Source organism: Lucilia sericata, unplaced genomic scaffold, assembly GCF_015586225.1.
Source record: "Lucilia sericata isolate MDLA Ls3-8-SP2 unplaced genomic scaffold, ASM1558622v1 Contig000100F_arrow, whole genome shotgun sequence".
Taxonomy (NCBI): domain Eukaryota; kingdom Metazoa; phylum Arthropoda; class Insecta; order Diptera; family Calliphoridae; genus Lucilia; species Lucilia sericata.
The window spans coordinates 653,088-668,634 of NW_023994132.1; the positions used below are offsets into that span (position 1 = coordinate 653,088).

General features: G+C 28.4%; 1 protein-coding gene across 2 annotated transcripts in view; it reads right to left on the reverse strand.

The window, feature by feature from the left end:
• Positions 1 to 12,954, reverse strand: part of LOC119600015 (protein nubbin) — a 91,737-nt gene extending 78,783 nt beyond the window's left edge. For both annotated transcript variants that reach the window (XM_037950012.1, XM_037950013.1), the window contains exon 1: positions 12,872 to 12,954. The gene's annotated coding sequence lies outside the window, so the exon portion shown is untranslated. The remainder of the gene's footprint in view (positions 1 to 12,871) is intronic.
• Between the last annotated feature and the right edge of the window lie 2,593 nt (positions 12,955 to 15,547).

A 15,547-nucleotide genomic window follows, 5' to 3' on the forward strand; every position in this document is an offset into this window, starting at 1 on the left:
AATTAAAGTGTGAATGGTTAACTAATATATTTTTTCAAACAAAAAAATAATGAGGTTAAACATCTTCTGCTTTATAAAGAAATCATTTTCTTATATTAGAAAAAAAAACTATAAGTTAGATGGTATCAGCTTTTCACCATGGCCCATGGAATTATTGTTTGCTTAATATTTCGAAGGTTTTAATAATTTGTTTAAAATATTCTTGTTTATTTATCATTAGAATGATAAGACTCTGTTTTAAAGGTATGAACAGACAACATGTTTAAATTTTAAATGACACAATTGTGGCATGGAAATTGTGACTTAATTCTTTTGTCTCTTATTGTTTTCGTTGGTATCAATTACGATAAAAAGGTATTTGGTGTTATTGTCAACGAAGTTTATTAATTATTTAAAGACAAAAGACTTTAATTAATCTTGTGCTGACTTGTCAGACGATTAAAATTGACAAGAAATGGAAAAAGTGTACAAATTTTAAAAGAAATTGACAATATTAATTAAAAGTCAAGTGTTGGTATATTTATAGAAGTGATGAAATTTGAATAATTAAAAATAAAAATAAAAAACTGTATTGAGACCCCTATGTTGGCATAATTGAATAAAGGTACCATTTGGGACATTAGAAATGGCAACAAACAGAAAATACTACATGTTCGATTTACTGAAAAGTGTCACACTAATAATACTAAATTTTTCTTTCATAGAGTTATTTGTGCCCAATCGTTATACTAGGTTTATAAGTGAATTATAGAAATTAATTTCTGAAGATGTAATTTTCTAAAAGAAGTTTGTATAAAACATACTTTTGTAGAGATACTGATATAAATGAACTTCTTAGAACTATTCGGGTGACCGGTTTTATGGCCATAGGTGAAATAATGGACTACTTTCGATCAAAATCAACCGAGTTCATCCTCGGGCCTAAAGTGATACCAAATATCTTCGAATTATCATTACAATGTTTACATGGACAAAGGACGAACATCTTTAGGACTCAGAAAGAAATTATGAGTCAATTTTTAAACTTTAAGGTGGGTGTATACGACCAATGTTTGTCTTTGTTACAAACATCACTACAAACCCATAATATCTTCCGCACTATAGTGGTGTAGGGTATTAAAAGCTGTAATTCCCAAGTCCTTATAAAACATTTGACATTAGAGAAATCGTTAAATTTCAAATCATTCTCAAAGTTCCGTACTTGACGAATCATACTTTTCTTAATAATGGCAACTTAATGAGGAGTTAGGATTTTAATTTTTAAACATTGTATTCGCAAAAATGTTTCTTATTTCATTTATCTAGGTAGTTTAGACAAAATAAACTATACTTTGTAGTTTTAAACACGCAATTGAAATAACATAAAAAATAAGCTAAAAAAAACATATTTATAATAAAAAAGTGTTTAAATATAAATGTTGCTCAGTCATTTCATATTAATGTCCATTGACCATTTAAGCTGCCTCAAACAAACGAACGAATGAAAAAAAATTGGTAATAAAGAAAAATGTTTTCACAAACTCATGCTGGCCAATAGATTTCTACACATTTAAACACATATTAAAAAAGGTGGGCAATAAACGGATAATTGTTAATCGTATTTAAATTGTTGATTTGACTCTTTTTTCTCCCCCCGTAAGATGGAAACAAAAATTAATGAATAGGAAAAAAATGTGTTAATTAATAATAAAAATTATTTACAGAAGAAGTACATAGAAACAATTTGTATATTTTGTCGTAAGATGATTTAACAGAATTTAAATTGAAAAAAACTAACGTTTCTTTCAGAAATTTCATTTCTGTCAGTGTCTTAAAATTGCATTTTCTTTGTCACCATTTACAAAATTAGAGCATTTTTAAAACGGTATATAATTTTTAAAAATTATTGTTTTGTTATGCTGCGCTTTTTACCACAATTATAGAAAATAAAAGAAATTTTAAATACAGTTTAATGCTCTACATTTCTAACTTTCTTAATATTTATTTATTAATTACTTATAATCTTCTAATAATATTCTCAGCACTTACATAACCACATACTTTTCAATGAGTAATACATACTGTCTGCATTCATTTTAAGTACTCTTATAACGACTTACAGATACAGCGAACTAACGAACAAGAAGTCCATGTTCGTATTCTGTGTGTTAATTTTTTGTTTGTTTTTAAAACAAAACAACTTTTTAAGTTCTTATTTAAGTAGTTATTTGTAAGCGAGCATGGTAAGTACCAGCCTCCAATGTCATCACCGTGTTAAAATAATGAGTTAAAATGCTAATGATTAAGTAGTGAAAAGCGGCTTTTTAGCTTTTCAACACATTACTTTTCAATATAAGATTTTGCTAGGTTCATTTTCGACAAAAAAAGTCTAACTCAACAAGTAAGAATTCTGAATCACATTGGGGTATACTAATAGGCTCAGAATCATTTTCCTAGTTTATTAAGCTATGTCCGTCCTTCCAACCGTCTTTCTTTAATTTTTTTTTTTAAATATAAATAAAATTCTCAAAAATCCTACTATTGACCATCTTTTTGAAAATTTAACAAACATCTTGTATTAGATGTCAAATATTATATTAGCACTCTTTTGATATATACATATCTTATCTATAGAATATACCGCTATATAAACCTTATACGAAATCGCAAACAATTACTAATTTATTGATTTACGAATACTTGAGCTATAATTACAATTTCCTTTTAATTCCAAGAATTTTCAATAATTAATTTGATTATATTAAATTTACTCAACTACGTAGTACATTTTAAATAAAATGTGTCATTTTAGTAGTACTTTTTCCGTTTGTCAATGGGACATTATCGTAACGATTTACAACAAGTCAATAAACTACACTATTTCCAATTCAATTTCAGGGCTTTATAATTTTATTTTAGGAATTTCCAATTGAATTTAAAAACTTTCTTAATCTATTTCAGAAATGTATTATTTAATTTAATTTACGAATTTCTTAAACGAAATTGGAATATTTTGAAATACAATTGGAAATAGTGTAGTAAACTTGTTCATACAAGTATCAAAGAGTTTTCAATTTAAATAACAAGTTATTGGTTAAGGTCCCCCAAAAATAGACTATACGAGATCATTCTTTTGAGTTGCTATAAAATAAAATAACAATGATAACTCTATGTTTTTGCTAAATGTCCAAATCTTCATTTCCTATTCTCTAAATCTGACATCTACGTATAACGACATTTCTTAGAAAACTATTATGAAAAGTGTTCATTAGATAGGATTTGTTGCTAGTATAAATTTTTAGAAATCATTCGTAAAATATTATATCATTTTTGATCAGATTTATCGAAAGGAAAAATATAATGTATAGATGTTCCAATCGCTACATTTACATTGCATTGTTTGTTAACCCTGAACCGCAAAGTATTTAGGGTACAAAATAGGCATACTAATGGAACCTCTATATAATACTTATTTTACAACAGGTAGATATCATTAAACAAAATATTGATAATTTTATTACTCTTACAGTTGTTTTTTTATAATATACAAATATAAATTTTCTTTAAATAATCATAATTTTATGTAAATATTGATAATTTGTATAAATAAAAAAATAGTCATTTAAAGCGCAAGATAAACAATGATTCGTAACTGCGTACACAAATCGAACAAATTTTATTATATTTTTTCTTATTCTTTATTATTTTTATAATTCCACCTAAAAGAAACTCAAATCAATAAAATAAAAATAAAAATTGTTAATAAATAATAAACATATTGAAATGTAAAAAAGGCAAAAGAAATGAGGGCAAATATCAGTTAAATTCAACAACAACAACAAAAAATCAAGAATAAATACAAACAAAATTAAATATACAATATTTATTTACAATAATTTCCATTTAAATTGAACGTGATCAGGTTGATACCGAACGTTATATTTATTTCTTGATTTTTTACAATTACAATGACAAATTATTTATATTTAAACACAAATTGTAGATATAAGAAAAATAAACAAATAAATATTAAATATTATTTTTGTAGAACATCCCTGATAAGATTGCAGCAGGTTGTTGGGGTTGGGAATGAATGAATTATTTTTTTCAATAATTTAAATTATTGGTTATTTTCCTTTGACAAGGTTTTTCTTGAGTTTAAGATTAGTGTAAATGTTACATGTTGAAAAACACGTTGTAATTTTTAACTGCGTGATTATTTTTTATCGATTAACCTGTATTTAATTTCAGGCAAATTACTTTACATACCTATAACGAAAATCTTTAAAATGTAAGAATAGACATTTTTAATATTTTTTTAGATTTATTTCATTAAATAAAAAAATGCTATTGATACGAGTAATTTTATGAAACAAAAAACGTTTTGTGCATAGAGATCATCCTATTTTAAAAATATTTATTTACACCATTCACTTTTGATTGAACTATTAAATACAAATGTATTGATACCCCGAAATTGTATCTTCAGACTAGACCATAGAATTAACTGAAGACTACACTATAGACCAGACTAAAGACTAGAATATAGTCTAGAATATAGACTAGACTATAGACTAGACTATAGACCAGACTATAGACTAGACTATTGACTAGGCTATAGACTAGACTATAGACTAGACTATAGACTAGACTATAGACTAGACTATAGACTAGACTATAGACTAGACTATAGACTAGACTATAGACTAGACTATAGACTAGACTATAGACTAGACTATAGACTAGACTATAGACTATACTATAGACTAGACTATAGACTAGACTATAGACTAGACTATAGACTAGACTATAGACTAGACTATAGACTAGACTATAGACTAGACTATAGACTAGACTATAGACTAGACTATAGACTAGACTATAGACTAGACTATAGACTATAGACTAGACTATAGACTAGACTATAGACTAGACTATAGACTAGACTATAGACTAGTCTATAGACTAGACTATAGACTAGACTATAGACTAGACTATAGACTAGACTATAGACTAGACTATAGACTAGACTATAGACTAGACTATAGACTAGACTATAGACTAGACTATAGACTAGACTATAGACTAGACTATAGACTAGACTATAGACTAGACTATAGACTAGACTATAGACTAGACTATAGACTAGACTATAGACTAGACTATAGACTAGACTATAGACTAGACTATAGACTAGACTATAGACTAGACTATAGACTAGACTATAGACTAGACTATAGACTAGACTATAGACTAGACTAGACTAGACTAGACTAGACTATAGACTAGACTAGACTAGACTAGACTAGACTATAGACTAGACTATAGACTAGACTATAGACTAGACTATAGACTAGACTATAGACTAGACTATAGACTAGACTATAGACTAGACTATACTATAGACTAGACTATAGACTACACTATAGACTAGACTATAGACTAGACTATAGACTAGACTATAGACTAGACTATAGACTAGACTATAGACTAGACTATAGACTAGACTATAGACTAGACTATAGACTAGACTATACTATAGACTATACTATAGACTAGACTATAGACTAGACTATAGACTAGACTATAGACTAGACTATAGACTAGACTATAGACTAGACTATAGACTAGACTATAGACTAGACTATAGACTAGACTATAGACTAGACTATAGACTAGACTATAGACTAGACTATAGACTAGACTATAGACTAGACTATAGACTAGACTATAGACTGGACTATAGACTAGACTATAGACTAGACTATAGACTAGACTATAGACTAGACTATACACTAGACTATAGACTAGACTATAGACTAGACTATAGACTAGACTATAGACTAGACTATAGACTAGACTATAGACTAGACTATATACTAGACTATAGACTAGACTATAGACTAGACTATAGACTGGACTATAGACTAGACTATAGACTAGACTATAGACTAGACTATAGACTAGACTATAGACTAGACTATAGACTAGACTATACTATAGACTAGACTATACTATAGACTAGACTATACTATAGACTAGACTATACTATAGACTAGACTATAGACTAGACTATAGACTAGACTATAGACTAGACTATAGACTAGACTATAGACTAGACTATAGACTAGACTATAGACTAGACTATAGACTAGACTATAGACTAGACTATAGACTAGACTATAGACTAGACTATAGACTAGACTATAGACTAGACTATAGACTAGACTAGACTATAGACTAGACTATAGACTAGACTATAGACTAGACTATAGACTAGACTATAGACTAGACTATAGACTAGACTATAGACTAGACTATAGACTAGACTATAGACTAGACTATACTATAGACTAGACTATAGACTAGACTATAGACTAGACTATAGACTAGACTATAGACTAGACTATAGACTAGACTATAGACTAGACTATAGACTAGACTATAGACTAGACTATAGACTAGACTATAGACTAGACTATAGACTAGACTATAGACTAGACTATAGACTAGACTATAGACTAGACTAGACTAGACTATAGACTAGACTATAGACTATACTATAGACTAGACTATAGACTAGACTATAGACTGGACTATAGACTAGACTATAGACTAGACTATAGACTAGACTATAGACTAGACTATAGACTAGACTATAGACTAGACTATAGACTAGACTATAGACTAGACTATAGACTAGACTATAGACTAGACTATAGACTAGACTATAGACTAGACTATAGACTAGACTATAGACTAGACTATAGACTAGACTATAGACTAGACTATAGACTAGACTATAGACTAGACTATAGACTAGACTATAGACTAGACTAGACTAGACTATAGGACTAGACTATAGACTAGACTATAGACTAGACTATAGACTAGACTATAGACTAGACTATAGACTAGACTATAGACTAGACTATAGACTAGACTAGACTAGACTATAGACTAGACTATATGCTAGACTAAAATTCTTATTCATTATTTTTTATAGAAAATTATTTTTGTATAAATTTCTCGTTTTATTCCTTGTTGACAAATTTGTTAATTTTTTCTTCTTTATAAAAAAAAATAATTATAAAAACCATAACTTTTTTAAAATTTATTTCAACAACTCAAAGTCTAAATAATACAGACAGCCGTTGTCTTCGTCATTAAAGTTATTATTTTACCATTAAATTATTATAAATTTTATCAATAGTAAAAGAAAACATAAAAAATTAAAACACCTGCATTGTTTAGTTTGGAGTTCTGTTTTCTTATAAAAAGAAAAAAACAAATAAATAAACAAACAAAAAAATTAGCTTTTCGAACATGAAAATCATTTTATGGAAATCAAATAAAATTTTAAATACCAAATTGATAAAGACTCTTCTGCAAATATTGTACAAAAAATCATATGAAATTATTTCAAAAAAATAAGGGACAGTTGAACAGACAAATTGTACTTGCATTTATTTAACTTTCATTTAACCCTGTTTGTGATATATGGACTGATTTTGAATAAATTGATTCGCACAGTCGACACGTTATATAATTATTAACTAAGAAATTAATAATAAATATGCTTATCTAACAGCAATTTAATATTAGTCATTATGAATTTGTATTTTTTTTATTCTTTAATTTTGATGATTAATGATTACTTATGCAGAAATGGCAAGGAAAGTTTTTATATAAGGGACACACAGTTTTAGGTGGAGACTGATTAGCACGGAACACCATTTATTCTAATCATATTATATTTTAAATATTAAACTCTTTCTATAGATAATTCCTCAGATTTTCTAGCTTTTTTAATTTTTTCAGATTTTATCATCCCTTTATGTGAATACCCTAAATGTTATTGAGGTTATCGTTATTTTGTTTATTTCTTAAAAGAAAGTCATGTGATCTATCACCTCGTTTAACTGACCGGATATTTCCTGATTCTGCACCAAATCCAAAGTGTTATGTATAAACATGTTCTAAATGCTATTGTTATCGTCATAAATATTTGATTAATTTGAATTTGTTTTTATTTTTCTGAATAAATATTTTGATTATTTGCGAAAAAATAATTTTGCTACACGTGCCATGATTATGCGAAATTTTTGAATAGTTTAAATTTAAATATCAAAAAGATTAAAAACTTGTTCAGATTATAAAATGGGAATTTTGACATTTTGCTCAAACGCCATTCAAAAATTAAGTTTTTTAACGTGATCCGAAAAAATTTTCTTACATGAACAGAATTTTCTCAGGAAAATGCATTTGAAAATGTTAAATAATAGTTATTAACTTATTCTCTAGTCTAAAGTGTAGTCTATAGTCTAGTCTATAGTCTAGTCTATGGTCTAGTCTATAGTCTAGTCTATAGTCTAGTCTATAGTCTAGTCTATAGTCTAGTCTATAGTCTAGTCTATAGTTAGTCATAGTCTAGTCTATAGTCTAGTCTATAGTCTAGTCTATAGTCTAGTCTATAGTCTAGTCTATAGTCTAGTCTATAGTCTAGTCTATTAGTCTAGTCTTAGTCTAGTCTATGTCTAGTCTATAGTCTAGTCTATAGTCTAGTCTATAGTCTAGTCTATAGTCTAGTCTATAGTCTAGTCTATAGTCTAGTCTATAGTCTAGTCTATAGTCTAGTCTATAGTCTAGTCTATAGTCTAGTCTATAGTCTAGTCTATAGTCTAGTCTATAGTCTAGTCTATGTCTAGTCTATAGTCTAGTCTATAGTCTAGTCTATAGTCTAGTCTATAGTCTAGTCTATAGTCTAGTCTATAGTCTAGTCTATAGTCTAGTCTATAGTCTAGTCTATAGTTAGTATATAGTCTAGTCTATAGTCTAGTCTATAGTCTAGTCTATAGTCTAGTCTATAGACTAGTCTATAGTCTAGTCTATAGTCTAGTCTATAGTCTAGTCTATAGTCTAGTCTATAGTCTAGTTTATAGTCTAGTCTATAGTCTAGTTTATAGTCTAGTCTATAGTCTAGTCTATAGTCTAGTCTATAGTCTAGTCTAGTCTATAGTTAGTCTATAGTCTAGTCTATAGTCTAGTCTATAGTCTAGTCTATAGTCTAGTTATAGTCTAGTCTATAGTCTAGTTTATAGTCTAGTCTATAGTCTAGTCTATAGTCTAGTCTATAGTCTAGTCTATAGTCTAGTCTATAGTCTAGTCTATAGTCTAGTCTATAGTCTAGTCTATAGTCTAGTCTAGTCTATAGTCTAGTCTAGTCTATAGTCTAGTCTAGTCTATAGTCTGGTCTATAGTCTAGTCTATAGGCTAGTCTATAGTCTAGTCTATAGTCTAGTCTATTGTCTAGTCTATAGTCTAGTCTATAGTCTAGTCTATAGTCTAGTCTATAGTCTAGTCTATAGTCTAGTCTATAGTCTAGTCTATAGTCTAGTCTATAGTCTAGTCTATAGTCTAGTCTATAGTCTAGTCTATAGTCTAGTCTAGTCTATAGTCTAGTCTATAGTCTAGTCTATAGTCTAGTCTATAGTCTAGTCTATAGTCTAGTTATAGTCTAGTTATAGTCTAGTCTATAGTCTAGTCTATAGTCTAGTCTATAGTCTAGTCTATAGTCTAGTCTATAGTCTAGTCTATAGTCTAGTCTATAGTCTAGTCTAGTCTAGTCTATAGTCTAGTCTATAGTCTTGTCTATAGTCTAGTCTATATATATTATTATATATATCTAAATAGACGAAATTAATTGCAAAAATGTAACGAATTCCTAAATGAATCATTGCAGACGAAATCTTTTCGAAATATGCATTTTTTTCGAGTTAGAAAATAATTTATCAAATTAGTACAAATTTACTTAGGTCTGTTTTTAACATCATTGCATAACTTCAGACGTGAATATTATTTTAAAAAAATAAAAAATACATTGTTAGGGTGTTTGTTATCAAAATAAAATGAAAAATAAAACCTTTATTTTTTGTGTCTGAACAAAACAATTTGTACTTTTTTTTATTGTTATTATTAGAGACCACGTTCCCCAGTTTCATGTTCTCTTTTTCTTTTCGTTTTTCCCCACCTTACCTTTCTCTTTCTTTCATAAAGTCAATCGATCGTATGCATAGACATTGTTAATCACCATTTATTCGATTTAAAGAAATATTCAAATACTGTTTTACAAATCAAGTGAAATTTCTCAGTTATTCCGTAAGTACGATAAATGGCTGGAAATAAACAATTAAAAACAAACAAACTGATAAATATTGATATTAATGTACAAGTATTATTTATTGGACTCATATTCATGTTTTTGTAGTCTTTGTTCTTTGATACATAAGGTAAAATAAATAAAACGCTTGGTACTACCTGTCATTAGTAATGGACATAAGAAAAGTTAGGTTAGGGAGGGGATATCTGTCTGTCAGTGAGTCCATCCATCCATTCTTTTCCCTGCAGTGCGGGGAGACTGTTTCTAATTAGTGATGTTTTTACCTTTAGATCACTTTTGATTGCACATTAGCTATGTGATATTGACTCTATACCGCAATATATTATGTATACACTTTGATTCCAAATGGACAATTGGATCCACAGTTTACTTCTGGTGGGCAAAATATATTTCTTAAGTACAAAAAATGTGACAATCGGTTTTGCTCTGCGTTACAAAAATATGAAATTCTATTCAATTAATTAGTCCGTCTATTCATTCAATTGACAAGTATTATTAAAGTTGAAAAGCCGGTAATAGAGAGATATTGAGCAATGTTAGTAGGTTAGAGTTTTTATGATTAATAAGGAAGATTTAATATACTTAAAGGGATCTTTCAATGATCAATAATAATCCTTTTATTTCGCAATTTTATGCCAATTCACATATGTTTCCTTTTTAACATTTTTTCCAGCTGTTTACAATTATATTGTGTTTCTATGCTAAATAATTTATAATTTAAAGTGTTTCTATTCATACTAATTGTTTTTAGTGTCATGTGTTAAATAGTAAGTAAGATAACATTTTTATTCTCAAATTTTAATTTATTTATTTGATCTAATCTACTTATTTTAAGTATCATTCTCAATATTTTCTCATTTGCACATTGAGACCAAATAATAAATATCATTAACATTTGTCACAGAGATGGATAAAGTAGATTTGAAAAAAAGAATTAACTAAAAGTTTTCAAATACCATTTACCATATCATAAATTACATACATATTTATCTAGAGGGATCGATCTAGCTGTCCGTTCGACCATATGTTGGTTTGCAAAAGATACGATCTATAAATAGCAAGTTCATACATATATTACATCTTATGAGCAATTGTATAAAACTGGTTCAAACCGCTTTCATATACATTTATGTGTTAATTTAGAGTATAATATAATATTATACTGTATTTTCCATCTCTGATTTGAAGTACCTTCAGTATAATAATTTACTCTGATAGTTAATTAGATTGTTATATTGAAAAAATGTCTGCTAGTGAAGTCATAAACATGTTGTCAACATTTTGGGGATTTTTATTGGACTTTGTACTTCAACGCGAAAAATATTGGCATGTTTTAAATTGATTGTTTAATTTTAGAATTGTACGTCAAAGTGTTTTATTATATTCCATAGCAATTATAAGCGAAATGATTTCTTTTGAATATTTGTATGTATACACATAAACTACATGCGATAGGGTGATAGAATTTTATACCCTACATCACTTTAATGCGTGGGATAATATGTGATTGTTCTCGACCTGGGTCCAGGTTGCAATTTTTAAGGCAACCTGATAAAAATTATTGCAAAGAATGTTTTTGAAACAAAAAATTGATATCTAGAACTCTCTAGACGTTAGTTCCTAACACACCTGAGACGCCATACAAATTTAGCATTGAAGATCCCTCTTATGCCTGCAATACTATTAAAAAAGTTTCATAATAGAAATAATCACTGTAACTTATTTTGTGAGGTTCGCACCATTATAGATTGTAACCACCATACATACCTCTGCTATATATAGCGGAGGCCACAAGCATGATTCCATGAGTTCTTATTAAAGACTTCCCAAATTACCTTTACGACTTAACCGACACCTATGTATGTACATTAAGGTGTCCCGTGGATCACTTTTTGGGAGGAATACATCTAAAACGATGCGTTTCAATGTACTAAATACGAGAAAAATAAAAAACATTCTGGGATTGAAAGTCTACATGAAATTCTTAAAAAGGTTGTACCTCGGGGCACTCTAATGTACACACGGACGGGTTAATTTAAAATTTTCATGAACTTTTTAACTATAATAATTTAAACAAGTAAGAATATATAGTCGGACATGACCGACCATGATACCCTACACTTGTAATTATGTTAAAAATGTGGATTGCTTTTTTTATAATAAAGCATTTAATTAGTTTTTACCTTAATTCAGAAATGTGTAGGTTTTTTAATAAAAAAGGTGATTTTCTAAAAGAGGGGGACAGGAAGTTAATATAGACCTATCATTATAAATTTTAGTAGAGGGTAACATTTATGCAGAATTTCATGGTGATATTAATGTTTTAAGTGAATTTTGACCATTTTCTGAAGGAGACTTTGTATGTGGGATAGAGTCAAATGAGTCCCGATCATTACAAAAATCAGTAGTATCATTTAGACTTATATAAAACTAAGTTTTGCCCATTTTTGGAGAGATACCAGAATCTTTGACATATTTATGAGGTCAAAAGCCCTTATCCGGGGGATACGGTTGTATGGGAGCCAACCTCTAAAGTAAATGCATTACCAGGTAATGCATTAACAGGTAATTACCGTTCGACAAAAAGCTTTTGCTCAGATGATTTAAAATTGAATAGCTCCACAATAGTTTTAAAATTTTCAAAAATTTTTATTTTTCAAAATGTGTTTTAAAAGTTTGATAACTGATAAGACTATATACAAAAATAATTACCTAATGCCAATATCTTCGTTTATATTAACAGATATATAATTCCGTATTTTGAGCTTTACTTAAAGTAAACTAAATTTTTAATAAAAAAAACACTTATTTTAAATTTATTTTCCTTTTTATCCCAACACTTTGTTTTAGAAATATTTCATAATTTCTTTTTTTTTTGTATTTTTTATTATTACACACTGTAATCCAATTCCTTATTTAAATAATTTTTGCATAAAATTCATAAAATTTTCAAATCCAATGGAAAAGCTTAAAACGCGACGGCTTTTCACAATTAGCTCTATAGTGGATATTTTAAATGTTTGTTGCTGTTGTATAGATTTGTTTGCAACATAAGCAAAATCGCAAAAAAATATATAAAAATAAAACCCGAAAAACGGCCAAATAAAAAAATCGCGAAGATAAACATAAAAACGTCACGCACGCGCACTTGAGTTACAGCAACTACTGGTTGCATACACCATTTACAAAATGATGAGCACCACCAAAAATACGAAAAAAATACTAAATCCAACAATAGCAGTAACGACATCGCACAACAACAACAAAAACACTTAATACGTTTTGTTGTTGTTATTGTTGTGGATAAAATGCACAAAGTGTAAAGTCGAAAGAAAGAAAAAAAAATCGCAATATAAAAACTGCAAATCAAACCTGAAATAAACCTCTTAAACTCTCTATAGAGAATTCTCAGTATCTCTTCTTTTGTTCGTATTATTAAAAAAAGAGATTATTGCATTTACTACGTTATAAGCAATTTTTCAACGATGTCATTAATTGTCATATAAAGAAAAAGAAGGGGGAATTTTAAATGAATTTATACTAGTGTTATTTATATGCCTGTAACTAACAGTAAAATAAAACCTTATTTGAAAAATTGTTACAAATTTACAACGCATTTTATTTTATTTAAGGGAATCTGAAGAAGATATGCACGTTTATCAAGATTAATGGAGCTCGAATTAAACGTAATATACATAATGTTCTTCCATATTGTGTAGGTGAAAATGCTTAATTAGAAATTTATTTAAAATTAGTTTAAACTTTTTTGAAACAATTCCAAACTTTGATAAAGTTTAAACAATATTTTTGTATTCTTGATCAGACTGATAAGAGTCAGTTACTCACGTGCGCTCTTTGCTTTTTTTATAAGCTAATTGGTTTAATACTAACAGGTGTTGCCAGTTAAAGCGATTTATCCCCTTACTTTGGGACTTTTTTCCAATCGATTTTAAGAATCCTTTTATTCAGGATTGCAATCTTTGAAGGGCAATGATATTTTGACGGGCATTTAAAAAATATATTAAATATTCAGACATTGCGGCCAAATGGATCACAGATTAGTTAGAGAGCTCCACAGGTGAAGGATAAACACATGAACTTTTCTAGTTTAGTTTGTTAAAGACATTCGGACTTATACCGCAAAGTCCGGAAATTGAATAAACCCCAAGAAGGTCTTCAGATCGTTATAAATGGGAATTTTTTGGTATAAAATATCCAAATTTGGGGATAAACCTCACAAAACACTGGCAGCCAAGATCAAGTGAGAGCGTATTTATTATACATTTCCCCACCAAAAAATCTCTTCGCATTATAAAAAAATAAGATCCACAAATGGGGAGCATAAAATAAAACCAATAAATGTGTTAGTAAACCCGTATGCTTCTCTTTTAGTGGAGCACATATTAGTTTTTCTATTATTAATTTAGTTGTTTCTTCTCTCCCTTTTACTCTCTCAATTGTTTATTACTGATTTTTTTATGATTAATTTCCATTCAATTATTTGTAGTTGTTGTTTGTTTTTGCTTTATGTTAATCTTTTTATTTTTTTTATAAAAAAATATTGCCTTCTCTTTTTTCATTACACTCAATATCGATCAATAGCGATCGTCTACTCTGAGTTTTGTATGTATGTATTTTTTTAGTAAATCTCTTTATTTGTTGTGGAGCTGTTTTTAAGCTGCTACAATGTTGTTGTTTTAAGTGATCTTCTAAATCTCTATAAAGAAAGAAAAAAACTATTTTGAATTCTTAAGTGGGGGGTTTTCTTTATTTGTTTTTGCTGCCGATGGGTGGAGTCTATGGGGGATTTTGGTGATTTATTCATTAAATATGTACAAACTTATATCCAATGGGATTAGTTTTAGAAAATTCATGGTAACTAAAATAGTTACACACATATATGTACAATAATTGGACCAAAAGACCAATAACTATGTATTTTTGTAATATACCTAAATATGATTTAAAATTTTACATTCCAAATATAAAAAAATAATTTAGAAACATTACCAAAAAACTCAGAAACAAGGATCCGCTTACTGTTCTTTATAATTTTTGAATTTCTCAATACATATAGGTACATTATTGAATATTTCTCAAAATCACTCATTATCATAGATCGCAGATACATATGTATATCAAGGAAAACAGGGTCAAAATGTGATCACCAAAAAAAAACTCAAGTAATGGACTGCGATCTTTGATAATAAGTGATTTCGACATATATACAATAGTGTATATGTATTGAGGTAACACCGTCCGACACTGAAAATTAGGCACGAACCATATATTATAAGTCTGAAACTAGGACTTCAAAATTTCAAAGAAGCACATTTTTTAAAACAATATAAAACTTCTGCTTAGCCTACTATGCCAAATTTGGTGTCA